This window comes from Thermobia domestica, chromosome 14 (assembly GCF_964235325.1).
Source record: "Thermobia domestica chromosome 14, izTheDome1.hap1.1, whole genome shotgun sequence".
Classification (NCBI taxonomy): domain Eukaryota; kingdom Metazoa; phylum Arthropoda; class Insecta; order Zygentoma; family Lepismatidae; genus Thermobia; species Thermobia domestica.
In genome coordinates this window covers 130,512,366-130,527,008 of record NC_137467.1, presented here as the reverse complement: position 1 = coordinate 130,527,008, position 14,643 = coordinate 130,512,366, and positions in this window count along the sequence as shown.

The following is a 14,643-nucleotide window of genomic DNA, read 5'->3' as shown; positions in this document are numbered from 1 at the left end:
CGTATCATTCAGTTGGAACGTTTCTTTCCGAGTTTACGCTGTTACAGTAGGCCTACAACATTGTGACTTTCAAAATCAGTCAGTAACTATCGAAGAAAGACAAGCGTGTAGCTTCAGTCGTTGATATAACATTCTTTTTCACTTTTAACAAGCCACCGGCAAGCAACCAGCCAGGGACAATATATTTTTCCTTATTAAAAAGACACTCCTTGTTAAAAAATAAAACATTAATGGTAGTCACTAATGGTCACTCTTAAAAATGGAAAATCTCTTTGGCTCTCTTAATATTTTGTTTGGTTCTTTGCGATCAAAGTAACTTTAAAAGTGGAGTAAGAAATACTATTCTTCCTATTGATAGTGTAATAGTGGCTTCTAATCTCCACAACCAACCCCTTGCTAAGCCTATTCGCACACACATACATACATAAGCTAATTTTCTGTAGATAATACTTAGATAATTACAAACAAGTGCTACAGTATTTTTTTTCGTATCAACAGATTATCTCTTTTCCTAAAAAGCGAAACAACATAATATAACAAACCCACACTCGGATTAAGAACTTGATAATATATATATTGAAAACTGGTTTTCCATTGGGCAAACTAGCAAATTTTTATAAATGTAAGCGATGGTTTGGTTCCACCACATCCTTCTTTAACAAAAGAAAAGAAAAAAGAAGAAAAGGAACGTACATAGTTTATCATTTGATTGCTGTTACAAGTTTGTGTTGTCTATAGTTAACGGTTACCACATTGTAAAAAACACTCTACACTAAATGGCAATCAGTTACCATACATACTTTTTTTTAATTTGGTAAGCTAGTGATTACCGCCAAGGTTGACAACACTTCCGCTCCTCTAAGGACGAAACCCGAAGATTCACGAAGCACGAACAACGATATTTGCACGTAGAATGCTCGTGAGCGCTCACGAGGAGAGTTTCCACTATCTGCTCGCCGTGGCCAGGGCTGATCTAGAGAGGTGTTCGTCAAAAAGACTGATGTAACTTAGTACATCAATACAAGGTTTCTCAAAAGATTTTATGATTTTTACTTTCTTCTGCTATAGAGGAAAAACCGAAGGAAAAATCAAAATCAATGCTGCTTATTACCAACAGCATGGTGTATCCCCAATTTATACAGACAAAATACCACCACTGTATGAAACTACAGCAGGACCATGACCACAGGCAGGGGAGAGGTAAACGCTAAGTAAAACAATCAGCCACCAGTACCATCAGCCAACACTATCTGCTTTCCCATTCATTTCATCTAAGTATTGGCCAAGTTCAGCAATGATTACACAGAAATCAACAGATCAGAGAGATTAGGGCGTTGGCCTGTGCTACTGGACAATTTTAAGGAAACTTTTACCGGTAAAACAAGCTATATGTAAAATTCACTAATTGCTTTTAACTTGTGTTCTCTAATTTTTTTCCTCTTGCTTGTCTAACAATTTCCATCGAATAAGATGAATTTACACTTTTCGGGTGAGTGAAAGCGATTTAACTGTCTTGACTTCGGAAAAGTCATTTCGAAGGAATTTGGTAAAAGTCTGGAATTGTGGTAAACTTGAATTTGCTCAGCGAGTTTCCTGAGTATAATGTTTGAATCTTCAACTAACTTGTTTGTTGTTCTGAAAAGAAAGAGGAAGATGCTACAGTAAATCAATGTTTAGATCCAACATTATACTTACTAATATCCAATATTTAAAGCAGGCATGAACAGCAATTCTAGCGTAGAAGCTAGTTGTAAAATCCACAATCAGTAACACTTTATTGCAGGGTCGGATGTTTCAGCTGTTTAAACATGTAATGTTAGAATCTTCTGCTAATTAGACGGCAATATTGAGTGTAATAACCTCAGAGGCACTATAAAGAGTGAATAGCAAAGTCTTGAAGAGGTTAAAAAGTGTTGAACAATCAATAAAAAGCGCTGAAACATTACAGCATCTTCCTTAAAATAAACGCTTGAAGTTGTTTGATGACTCTACAATGGTTTACTAAGTGTTGCGAAAGCAACTTTGTACTGTAGATTCTTCTTTGGATAAACACTGCTAGCTGAAACTTTAATTTCTTAGTTTCTTCTGAATTTAAATCTCAATAATTTTTGAGTTCTCATGTATATTGTTCACATGCAACTAGTCATAAAGTATTTTGCAGAAAATGTTGTCTTGAAGTAAGTGTGTTACGAACTTTTGCAAGTATTTCATTTCATCTCGAAGCTTCCTGTTCATGTATTTCACAGTTGAGTGAATATGTATTTTTCTATCTTCAATAACGTATCTTCATGGAAAAACCAAGAAAAAATATTGTGCTGACGAAAATTGTATACGATTGTATATTCTTTCAACTTCATCTTTTCTAGATTCCTCTGGACGTTTATTTCATTGACTTTTCTTTCACTTTACATTGACATCTATTGGCAATTTTGATTTCGCAAAAATTGTCTTGATGCGTAATAGATACTATCAATTTACACAGTTTTAGTTTCTTTTATATATAAAACCTGACAAATTAGAAGAATAACTGCTTTTGAGAATAATAGTTCATATTGAATGTTACTTCTCCAAATTTAGTTATATTACAATCTTCTTCTGACTAAATGAATCACAAGAATTCTGAAACCCGTCTTAATTTTTTTCTTTTTTAAAATATATTAGAGATACATAAGATCACTGTATTCTAAAAGCAAGGAATCATATCTGTTCCACAGATGTATTCATTATGTTTCTCATGATTATGTCAAAGTTCTTCCTATAATTTGAAGTTAAGCGATATATTATTCTCTTAATCATCCAACCCAAGTATTTCTTGAAGACATGATGACGTATTATAAGAACACAATTTCCCTCTGTATCAAAGAATGTCAGTTCTTTTCTTCTGAATTCCATAATATGAAAGATGTAATCATAGTAAGTTTGATCCATTACTCCTTAAGACATGTGTAACTCCTTCTTCCATCCATCTTGATTCTTTAAGGAACATTCATTCATTTTTGGATCCAAACAAATACCTTTCATTGGTAGATCTGACGAATGAGAATCTGCCTGTAAAGACAAAATGCTTGAAACAATCTACACATCTTAAAATATTAGATATTTCAATTATCTTATCTATCAATCATTGGCACCATCATCACATTTTGGAAGAAACTGATTACTAGCTGAGAATCCTTTTCTTTATTGTACTTCAGATTACATAGCTTATCAACAAGTATAAAACATCAAAGTGATTTTGTCGATGAGTAAGCAATACAGAAACGCACTTATTGTTAACGTTTGAGCAAACCTTCATAAATTCAAATTCTTATAATTTATAAGCATTTGGATGAATTATTTTGTATATTCATAATTTCAGTTGTTGCATATCTTGAGGATTCACCGGTTCTATTAAAGTATAATCACTCCAAAGATAACCAAATAACGTGTAAAACCCAATAGTAACTATTCTCCTCACAACTTGTGGGCTTGACCGAAAATTGTTAGGTAGATTATGATTCATTCAAGTCACAAGATCTTATACAAATTTTTATAAAGAATTTATCCTGCAAAATAAATCATACATATTATGCCACTCTCACACTCCAATCTCACCATAATGTGCACTGCACAACATTGGTTAAAATGTCAGGTAATAGAAATGCCTTTAAATTGAAAATCAAAACAATTTGTATAAATTCCAGAACTTTTAATTTCACAAAAAACTTTTGTTAACAAATACGTAGGAGGGTAGGCATACAACTTTACTATTTTTCCTACTAAATTGAAAAATCTCAAGGAGAAAGAGTTCCGTTAAAAGAAAGGGATCAAATAGCTCGTTACTAATTGTTTCGCAATATCAAACAAAATTCTGTATATAAGGATCAAATGGAATAACTCCAGAAATTTAATTACTTCGAAAAGGAAGAAAATTTAGTTGTAGATATATTTTTTTTATTTGAACCTTTATTTAATTTGGGTTTAATTTCTCACTCATACGTGCAGTGAACATAATTCAAACAAAACTACAAAATATAGAAAATTTGGATACTCACCAATTTTGCAGTAGACACTTACTTCAATAACTGAAGACTCTTGCCATGAAGGAAATACTTGACTGACCAATAATCTCATTCACTCCAAATTTTAGGATTTTTATTTTATCCAAATTTAATTTTTAAGAAAAAAAGTTTTCTCTAATTTTTTACTTAATCCCTTTAAATTTTTTAAGCCACTCACTCAGTTATAAGTTTTAATCCAAGTTATAAGATTGTTAAAGATTAAACACTGATTTAATAATTATTTTACAACCAACACAAATTTTCAATTTAACGTTCCACCCTTATATCGGTTTTTAGAATCTCTAAATCATGGCATTTAATTGCGTTAAATAATTTCGAATTGTAATAGGTTTTAACTACAAAAGATTAACGTCCCGAATTTACCATATCTTAGTCGTATTTTTTAAGTTCCTTTCAGAATTTGCCACTACTCAGAAACGTGGTTTAATGTCCCTAAATTTTAGTAGTGATACCCTTTTAACCAATAAAATAACTATCACTAGTTTTTATAGATTCAAGAAAATTTTATACCCAAAACTCAAATACTTCTTTAAACCCCTTAAATTCTCTATTTATGAAATTTAAGAAATTTATGAAAAATAAGAAGGAATCTTTGACATTAATTTTTTAGCTTCCCTTTAGACCAACTTTAAATTTATAATCAATAGCTACTTTAAATTTTTCTATTTTTAGTTTTTTAAGTCAATTTTGGTTCAAGAGAACAAAAAGGATTTAGCTTAATTTTTCTCTAACTCATTCTTTTAAACACAAAAGGAGTTGTTAGCAAAAGCTAGTCAAAAACTCCATTTTCCTAACGACACTACTCAGTCAAGAATCCTTTTGTATGACAAAGGCAACATTTTGTACTCCACGCCAATTCAATAACTTAGTTTTTCCTCCAAAAAGACACTAGAATCATACTACATTTCGCTCTGGTTCTTCACTCCATTTTAACACAATACTTTCAATGCACAATTATGTACGAAAGCTTCAAACTACAAACTTCGATGCTAAAGAAACGACGAACATAAATACAGCTATCAACGGGCGAAATTCAACTAGTACGAGTAATCCCAGAATCAGCTAGCGATGTTAACCCAACTAATAATCCTTCCGTGAATGACACGGCCGTTTCCGCTACACACACACCAAGGTGAAAAAAGGAGGGGAGGGAAACAGGTTCGCGCAACGAACCTTGAGTGAAGAACACTGCCATCTATTATCGGAAATGCGAAACAATTGTAACTCACCATTCGATTTACAATGACTTACGGAACTTTTCCTTTACATTTTTTCTCTCTACTTTTTTAAAAAGAAAAACTAAATTTTATTGTGACGACATGTCACAACCTCCCTCCTACCAAAAAAAATTTTGTAATATATAAATAAGAATGAAATTCTTTCAAAATTTTTTCAAAAGTCTCTATCTTTGAACTATTTTATTACTTAGTTTTTAACACTTAACAAATTTCCAAACCTGGAGAGTCCAATTTTCAATTTTTGATATTTTCATTTCAATAGAATGTCTTAATATGTTGTATTTTCAAGACTAGTTCTGGAAGTTTAAGGTCAATTTCTGGAAGTCTTCCAATTTTTCTCCATGGAGATTCATCTTTGGTACCATATCTGAGCAATTCCAACCAAAAATACAAATGGACAAACATTGAACATTTCTGGATCCATCATACATTAAGGTGCATCGACAAACAGGTGAAGAGAAAATTTACAATCATCACAGTAAGGACCAGCCTCATTTTTCTCTGTGAAAATATTAAAAATAACAATATTATATACAATTTAAACAATATCATATATATATATATACATATTTCTACATATTTACAATTCTAATTTATTTCAGAAACTGTTCGGAAGAAATGTACCACCTTTATCAATTCTCATACATCAAATTAATTATTTCTTTATTCCTTATCCCTTTTACACAACACCTTACAGAATTTATTAACATTGTATAACTATTTCATAATTTAAGACATTACCTAACCTTTTTTTTACATTACAGATCTCTTCTAGGAATAAACTTTTTAACGTCCGAGACGTGAACCCTTCGTTTATTATTTTCATCGTCAAGATCTTCAACGAGCAAGGTATTAGCAGTAAGAAACCTACTTAATTTGAAAGGACCGATCCATACATAAGATAAACTTTTAGCAAATTTATCTTTCAAGGATGACTTAACATGATTTTTAATTAGAACTTGATCTCCTATGGCTAAATTTACTTCTCGTCTGGTCCTTTCAAATAAAAGCCGACGTTTTTCCCAGCTTATACGCATATTTTCCATAGCTTTCGTCCAAATTTCCCTTTGTCTTCCTCCATCAATATCTGCTTCAGAGATTTTCCATCTAGCTTCTAGAGGACTCATAATATTTCTGATGGAACCGCTTTCAACCCATCGTGCTCACAAAGATTCATACTAAACTGAAGATCTTCAACATAAGAGCTCCATTTATCTTGCGCTTCAGCAAAGTACGATTTCATACAGACCTTCAATGTCTTGATGAAACGTTCCGATATGTTAGCTTCCGGGTGATACGGACTTAATTTGATATGTCTTATGCCCAAACTAAAGCAAAACCTTTCAAACACTTCTGAGGTAAAAACAGACGCATTATCTGTGGATAAGGATTCAATGAACCCATATCTAATAAATAGGGAATATAGACGATCACAAATTACCTTAGAATTTATCTGCCTCAATTTTTCTACCATAACAAACCGAGAGCAATGATCTACTACTAATAACAAAAACGAATATCCATTTGACTTTGGAAGGGGGCCAACAAGGTCCGCCATCCAATTTGCATTAACTCTAGTTTCAACAATAGAACCTAGACGTCCCATTTTTGCAGTATTAGCTTGTTTGGACTTTTGACATATTTCACACGATCTTACATATTCCTTGAAGTCATTTATAACTTGGTCCCATGTAAACCTTTTTAAAATTTTTCGTAGTGTCCTCTGCATACCAGAATGTCCCCCCGTCAGTTTCTCTTGATGAAAATATTCTAATATGTACGGAGTTAATTCCTTTGGTATTACAATCTTCAATGGAAATTTATTAGCTCTAGTTCTTTTAAGCAAAAACCCATTATGGAATTCATATCCTTCCACTGGCCTACCTGCTTCAAAACTTTCAATAATTTGATGTAGTTGCGGATCCTTACGTTGGTATTTCTGAAGAGGTTCCTTTAAATAAGGAAGATTCCATACATTTATACAAGATATATAATTACCAAGAAGATGTAATCCAACAATCTCCTTCTGCATCTCAAAATTATAAGGATCATACACTCTGGACAATACATCTGCTATTAAATTTTCCTTAGTTCCAATATGATGAATTTTGAAAGAGAACTGGGACAATTGCTCTACCATAGATCCGTATTTCAATAACCTCTTCGGATTGTTGGTAATCCAAGACAAAGCTCGGTTATCAGTATAAATGTCAAATTCCCTGAAAAGATAATGTTTAAACCTTAAAATAGTTCTAACTAAACTTATGAATTCCAATTCATAAATGGACCTATGCCTATCTGCTTCTGAAAGTCTTCTATTAAAGAACCCCACAGGTTTTAATTCATTATTTTCAGTATACTGGGAAATCACGCCTCCAATTCCTCGGGTCGAAGAATCCACGTGGATAATAAATCTTTTATTTAGGTCAGGACTTTTTAATACTACATTTTCCATGAATGATCTTTTTATATTGTAAAATGCAGTTTGTTGTTCCTGTCCCCACACAAATGGTTTTTTAACAGATCTTAATTCAGATATAGGTCCAATTATATCTTGAAATCCTGGAATGAAACGAGCATAAAATTGCATTAATCCACATATTTTCTGCACTCCTCTCCTAGTTTTGGGGGGTGGTAAATTTACTATGGCATCTATTCTGCTCGGATCCATTCTGACTTCCTTTCCATCTACAATAAACCCAAGATACATTAATCTCTTCTTAAAGAAGAAGGATTTAGTTGGGGAAATAGTTAGTCCAACTTGCCGTAAACGATCAAGCACAATGCGAATCATCTTCATATGTTCTTCCTTTGTTTGATGGGCTAGGACTACATCATCAAAGTAGGAATAAACTCCCTGATCTTCCAAATCACCAAGAACATCCCTCATACACTTCGCTAAAACGCTTGATCCGATCTTAATTCCAGCTGGCAATTTGCAATATTGGAAAGATCCAATAGGTGTAACAATCGTAGTAAGGTCCCTACTATCCTCATCGATCTCTAATTGGAAGTAAGCTTTCGAAAGGTCAATTTTACTGAAATATTGACACCCTGTGACGTTTCCTAGACACTCTTCCATATTAGGAATCGGATATAAGTAATCTGCTAATATAGAATTAAGTTTAATATAATTCGCGACTAAACGAAATGACCCATCTCTATTCTTTACAATAAAGCAAGTACTTCCGTAATTAGAATGATCAACTTCTTTTAAAACACCCTGTTCAACTAAATCTTTAATTACCCTTTCAAAAATTTCACGCTTATCTCTAGGAACTGGAAATGGATTTTCCCTAATAAATTTGTTTTCTCTTAAATATAACTTACATTTAAAATTTTTAAGACAACCAATTTTTTTACTGATGATATCAGAATATTCTGACTTTATTTCATTTATAAAATCCCTAATGTCAGTATCAATCCAATCAGATTCATTTAAATTTTCATCTTCATTCATCAACGGTGATTCCTCCTTTTGATCATTAGGTGTTTCAACCGTTGCCACCACATCACCACGTAATTGTCCGGTGAGACGATTAAATCGAAGTTCGAACTCCTCCTCGAAACTATCAGTCCACTCCACCTTCTCATTCAAATCACTATTCGATGTACCACACGATATTAAATTATTCACAGTCTGTGATGCAACACTCTTCTTGTTAACTCCTTCGACCACCGTAATCTGATTAGGCAAAGTTCCTCCTTGATGATGCACCTCCTCATTACTAGTACTCAATCCAATGTCCACCATACATTCACGAGCTTGAAAAATTTCAGGTGTAACCGAAAAATTTCCACCCAATTGATTAGGTAAAACACTCCTAATTTGAGTATTCAATCCAGAAGGTGATGATCTTCCTCTAAGATAAACACAAACCAAATTTGACGATGACAAAAACTTGTGCGAAGAAGCAACATTTTCTCGAACCTCACCATCATCCATCCAACAAAGACGAACTGATCTTCCAGAGTTTTTAAAAATTAATTTTTCCTCACTCATGTCAATAAGAGCGTTAACCACAGTTAAATAGGGAACACCCAATAAAATATCGCAAGGGAGCGTTTCCACCACTATAAATGAAACTGTATTTCTTATACCAGCAATTTCAACCTGAAGGGTGACCACTTGATTACTTTCAAGTTGCTTTCCGTTGGCTAAGTCCACCTTAATTGGATCACACTGTTGACTAATGACGTCATTATTGAATTTTTTAATCAAAAAACTTTTATTCGCCAAATTCAAAGAGGACCCTGAATCTATGCATAGAGCCACTTTACTGCCATTGATCTTTCCAAAAACAAAGGATGCCGATTTTCCCTGAATATTCGCAGGAACAACTCTTCTATCTGATTGCGGATTGAAAACTGCATTAGAGCGTTTATAACTTTTACCTTTATAATCCAAGTTCAAGGCCTTATTACATAATTTCGAATTTTGAAATTCAGATCTAAACTGTCGTTGAGTATTTCCCAACCTTTCATAATTACCAATACTCTTACTAGTTTCTTTATTTAAAGATTTACTCTCTTTATAATTTCCGTTATTAGGTACATTTTGCTTGCAATCATTTTGAGCAGAACCAAAAACAGCATTATGTCGAGCCTCAAACCCATAACCCCCATTAGTTGGCATTGTCATAAAATTTTTTCCCCTATTCTCAAATTTAAATTTATTGTTATATTTCAAAAATTCTAATTTCGAACGCTTATATGAGTTATAAGCTTCGACTCGTTGTTCCAACTCAATTAAAGTTCGAGGCCAATAATTACTAAAGCATTTAAATCTATAGCTTGGATTTATTCCATGCAAAATAATCGAAACTATGTCAAATTCAGATGACCCAACTCCTAATACCTTAGCAGAATGTGACACGCTATGAATGTAAGAATTAACATCTTCATTCAGTCTCATACACCTATAAACTCTCTCTGCTATCAGTCTAGATCTAGCATTCATCGATACAAATTTATAAAAGATCTTATTCCTAACATCAGGCCATCTCAACTGTAAACGTATGCAAGTTTTAATCTCATCTAAAAGCAAATCTCGAGTTTTAGTAGTCACTGCAAACAAAATTAACCGCAACGGAAATTCATTATTTTCAATTAATTCATTAAGAGTTACTAAAAGCTCAAAAACTGAGACACTATCTGAACCATCAATAATTTTTAATTTTCCAACACGTTCATTTAAATTTTGTGTTATTTTATCAAAAATAAATTTATCCATCAATTTATCAGAAATACTAAATCCTCCAGTTACTTCTACATGTGGGACACAGGGTTGTCCATCAAGAGTTCGACCAACATTAAACGTACTAGGCTGTGTTAAATTTGTTTGAGGGTGACCAACATTAAAGAAAACAGGCTGTGTTAAATTTGTTTGTGGTTGACCAACATTAAACATACTAGGCTGTGTTAAATTTGTTTGAGGTTGTCCAACATTAATGGTACTAGCCTGAGTTTGAGTTGGACCAGAGTTAAATACAGGTTGACCATAATTTTGAAAATTTCCCTTAATTGGCTTTTCAACATTAAGGCTCTTTAATTCAGTTTCACAATCATCAACTGCAAAAGAACGAGGTAATTTAGTAACCAAACCTAACGGTTGTTTTTCTAATTCTGATACAAGTCTATTATTAACTTTCTGACCTTTCGATTTATTTTCATTTGAAGTCAACAAAGATTCAGATTTTATTCTTCTTAAATCATAATTAACAGGAGGGATTCTACTAACAGGAGTTTGACTAGGTTTACCATATTTATGAGCACTCATTAAACGCACTCTATTTGGATCCGAATAAGGAACATGACTTGACACACCAAGTCCACCACTGCACCTCGAAGCTCCATTTCCAAACTCGAAATTATTCAGAACTGAAAAATTTCTCATATTACTTTCAGCTAAGTCAGCACCATTACCGGCTATAGCAGTTGATGACTCAGATATTTCAAACCTATTACTAGAACTCAGCGATGAAGAAAAGGCATTAACCGAACTATCGGAACTAATTAATGGTTCAACCTCCCCCGTCCTATCAATCGTATCAAAGGTATCTGGTTCCAAACTCATACTACTATTAGTAAATGACGAATAACTTGCCATTTTTTTTACGGAAGTTCAAAACAAAATTTGCTTTTGAATGTAAATGAAAAGGAAAAGGTTTACAATACAAATATTTAAATACAAACTATTAATAACTAAACTACTCCTAACTACTCTCTCATTCATACAAGCACACCAAAATACATCAAAATTCAAAATAATACTATTATCTAATAATCAAGATTCACAAACAGTTTCAATTCATTTATTTTTATTAAATGACAATAAACAATAAATGCTCTGCTTCTCTGCATTCAATCTTCAGAAAATATCTTGGACTTTCATAATTTTTCCGCTTTTTTTTCCGCTAACGTTCAAAATCTGTTAATATTTAAAGGGAAGGAATAAAGTTACAATCCATTAATACATCTATATTTTTTTTTCTTTTTTCTAAACAGTCGTAAGATACTATCTCACCATTCACCTAACTTGTGAACCCATTAAACTATAACGTAACGTAGAACCAGAGTTACAAATAACTCTTAATTCTTAATCAATTAGTGTTTATAGTTTCTAACCCACAACTCAATTAACTAATTTAGCTGAACAGTTTCCGAAAAGATTTCGCAGCTATAACCCGACCTAATTAAATACACACATTTAATTTAAAATAATTATCTCTAAATTGAACATTCATGCAGTACTCAGACCCGAATTTCCAAGCAAAATCAGTAAGAACTATACTCAATGCAGTCATACCAAAAAGGCCATTATATTTTTTTTCCGATCAATTTCAATCTGATTAGGAAAACAATTCAAAATTTATTAATTTATTACAATCCTAAATTTTCATTTGAACAAAATTCTATTCATTGAACAATCCTCAGCCTACTTAATACTATGTTTTTAAATTTACGGCTACTCGAGTCACTCATACCAAATCGTGAGACCCATAGCTATTCGTGTGGATTCACGGAAGGATTATCATTATTGTTGCATATCTTGAGGATTCACCGGTTCTATTAAAGTATAATCACTCCAAAGATAACCAAATAACGTGTAAAACCCAATAGTAACTATTCTCCTCGCAACTTGTGGGCTTGACCGAAAATTGTTAGGTAGATTATGATTCATTCAAGTCACAAGATCTTATACAAATTTTTATAAAGAATTTATCCTGCAAAATAAATCATACATATTATGCCACTCTCACACTCCAATCTCACCATAATGTGCACTGCACAACATTGGTTAAAATGTCAGGTAATAGAAATGCCTTTAAATTGAAAATCAAAACAATTTGTATAAATTCCAGAACTTTTAATTTCACAAAAAACTTTTGTTAACAAATACGTAGGAGGGTAGGCATACAACTTTACTATTTTTCCTACTAAATTGAAAAATCTCAAGGAGAAAGAGTTCCGTTAAAAGAAAGGGATCAAATAGCTCGTTACTAATTGTTTCGCAATATCAAACAAAATTCTGTATATAAGGTTCAAATGGAATAACTCCAGAAATTTAATTACTTCGAAAAGGAAGAAAATTTAGTTGTAGATATATTTTTTTTTATTTGAACCTTTATTTAATTTGGGTTTAATTTCTCACTCATACGTGCAGTGAACATAATTCAAACAAAACTACAATATATAGAAAATTTGGATACTCACCAATTTTGCAGTAGACACTTACTTCAATAACTGAAGACTCTTGCCATGAAGGAAATACTTGACTGACCAATAATCTCATTCACTCCAAATTTTAGGATTTTTATTTTATCCAAATTTAATTTTTAAGAAAAAACGTTTTCTCTAATTTTTTACTTAATCCCTTTAAATTTTTTAAGCCACTCACTCAGTTATAAGTTTTAATCCAAGTTAATAAGATTGTTAAAGATTAAACACTGATTTAATAATTATTTTACAACCAACACAAATTTTCAATTTAACGTTCCACCCTTATATCGGTTTTTAGAATCTCTAAATCATGGCATTTAATTGCGTTAAATAATTTCGAATTGTAATAGGTTTTAACTACAAAAGATTAACGTCCCGAATTTACCATATCTTAGTCGTATTTTTTAAGTTCCTTTCAGAATTTGCCACTACTCAGAAACGTGGTTTAATGTCCCTAAATTTTAGTAGTGATACCCTTTTAACCAATAAAATAACTATCACTAGTTTTTATAGATTCAAGAAAATTTTATACCCAAAACTCAAATACTTCTTTAAACCCCTTAAATTCTCTATTTATGAAATTTAAGAAATTTATGAAAAATAAGAAGGAATCTTTGACATTAATTTTTTAGCTTCCCTTTAGACCAACTTTAAATTTATAATCAATAGCTACTTTAAATTTTTCTATTTTTAGTTTTTTAAGTCAATTTTGGTTCAAGAGAACAAAAAGGATTTAGCTTAATTTTTCTCTAACTCATTCTTTTAAACACAAAAGGAGTTGTTAGCAAAAGCTAGTCAAAAACTCCATTTTCCTAACGACACTACTCAGTCAAGAATCCTTTTGTATGACAAAGGCAACATTTTGTACTCCACGCCAATTCAATAACTTAGTTTTTCCTCCAAAAAGACACTAGAATCATACTACATTTCGCTCTGGTTCTTCACTCCATTTTAACACAATACTTTCAATGCACAATTATGTACGAAAGCTTCAAACTACAAACTTCGATGCTAAAGAAACGACGAACATAAATACAGCTATCAACGGGCGAAATTCAACTAGTACGAGTAATCCCAGAATCAGCTAGCGATGTTAACCCAACTAATAATCCTTCCGTGAATGACACGGCCGTTTCCGCTACACACACACCAAGGTGAAAAAAGGAGGGGAGGGAAACAGGTTCGCGCAACGAACCTTGAGTGAAGAACACTGCCATCTATTATCGGAAATGCGAAACAATTGTAACTCACCATTCGATTTACAATGACTTACGGAACTTTTCCTTTACATTTTTTCTCTCTACTTTTTTAAAAAGAAAAACTAAATTTTATTGTGACGACATGTCACACAGTCTAAGAATCTAACGAAAATGAACAACAGCAATAATTTATATTTAGTAGTTAATACAGGGTGTCCGGAATGGGACTGACGATTTTGAAAAGTGTATAGTTTTAATATGGTCAGAGATACAGAAAAAAAACATTCATATTGAAGGAAAACTCAAAAAGCTTTGTTGAGCACATTTTCATACTTGAACAACTACCGGTGACGGCGCTAGTATCGCCGATAATCAGAAATGGCATCGGCAGTCGAAAAAGGCGCAATGCGTGTAGTGGTTTGC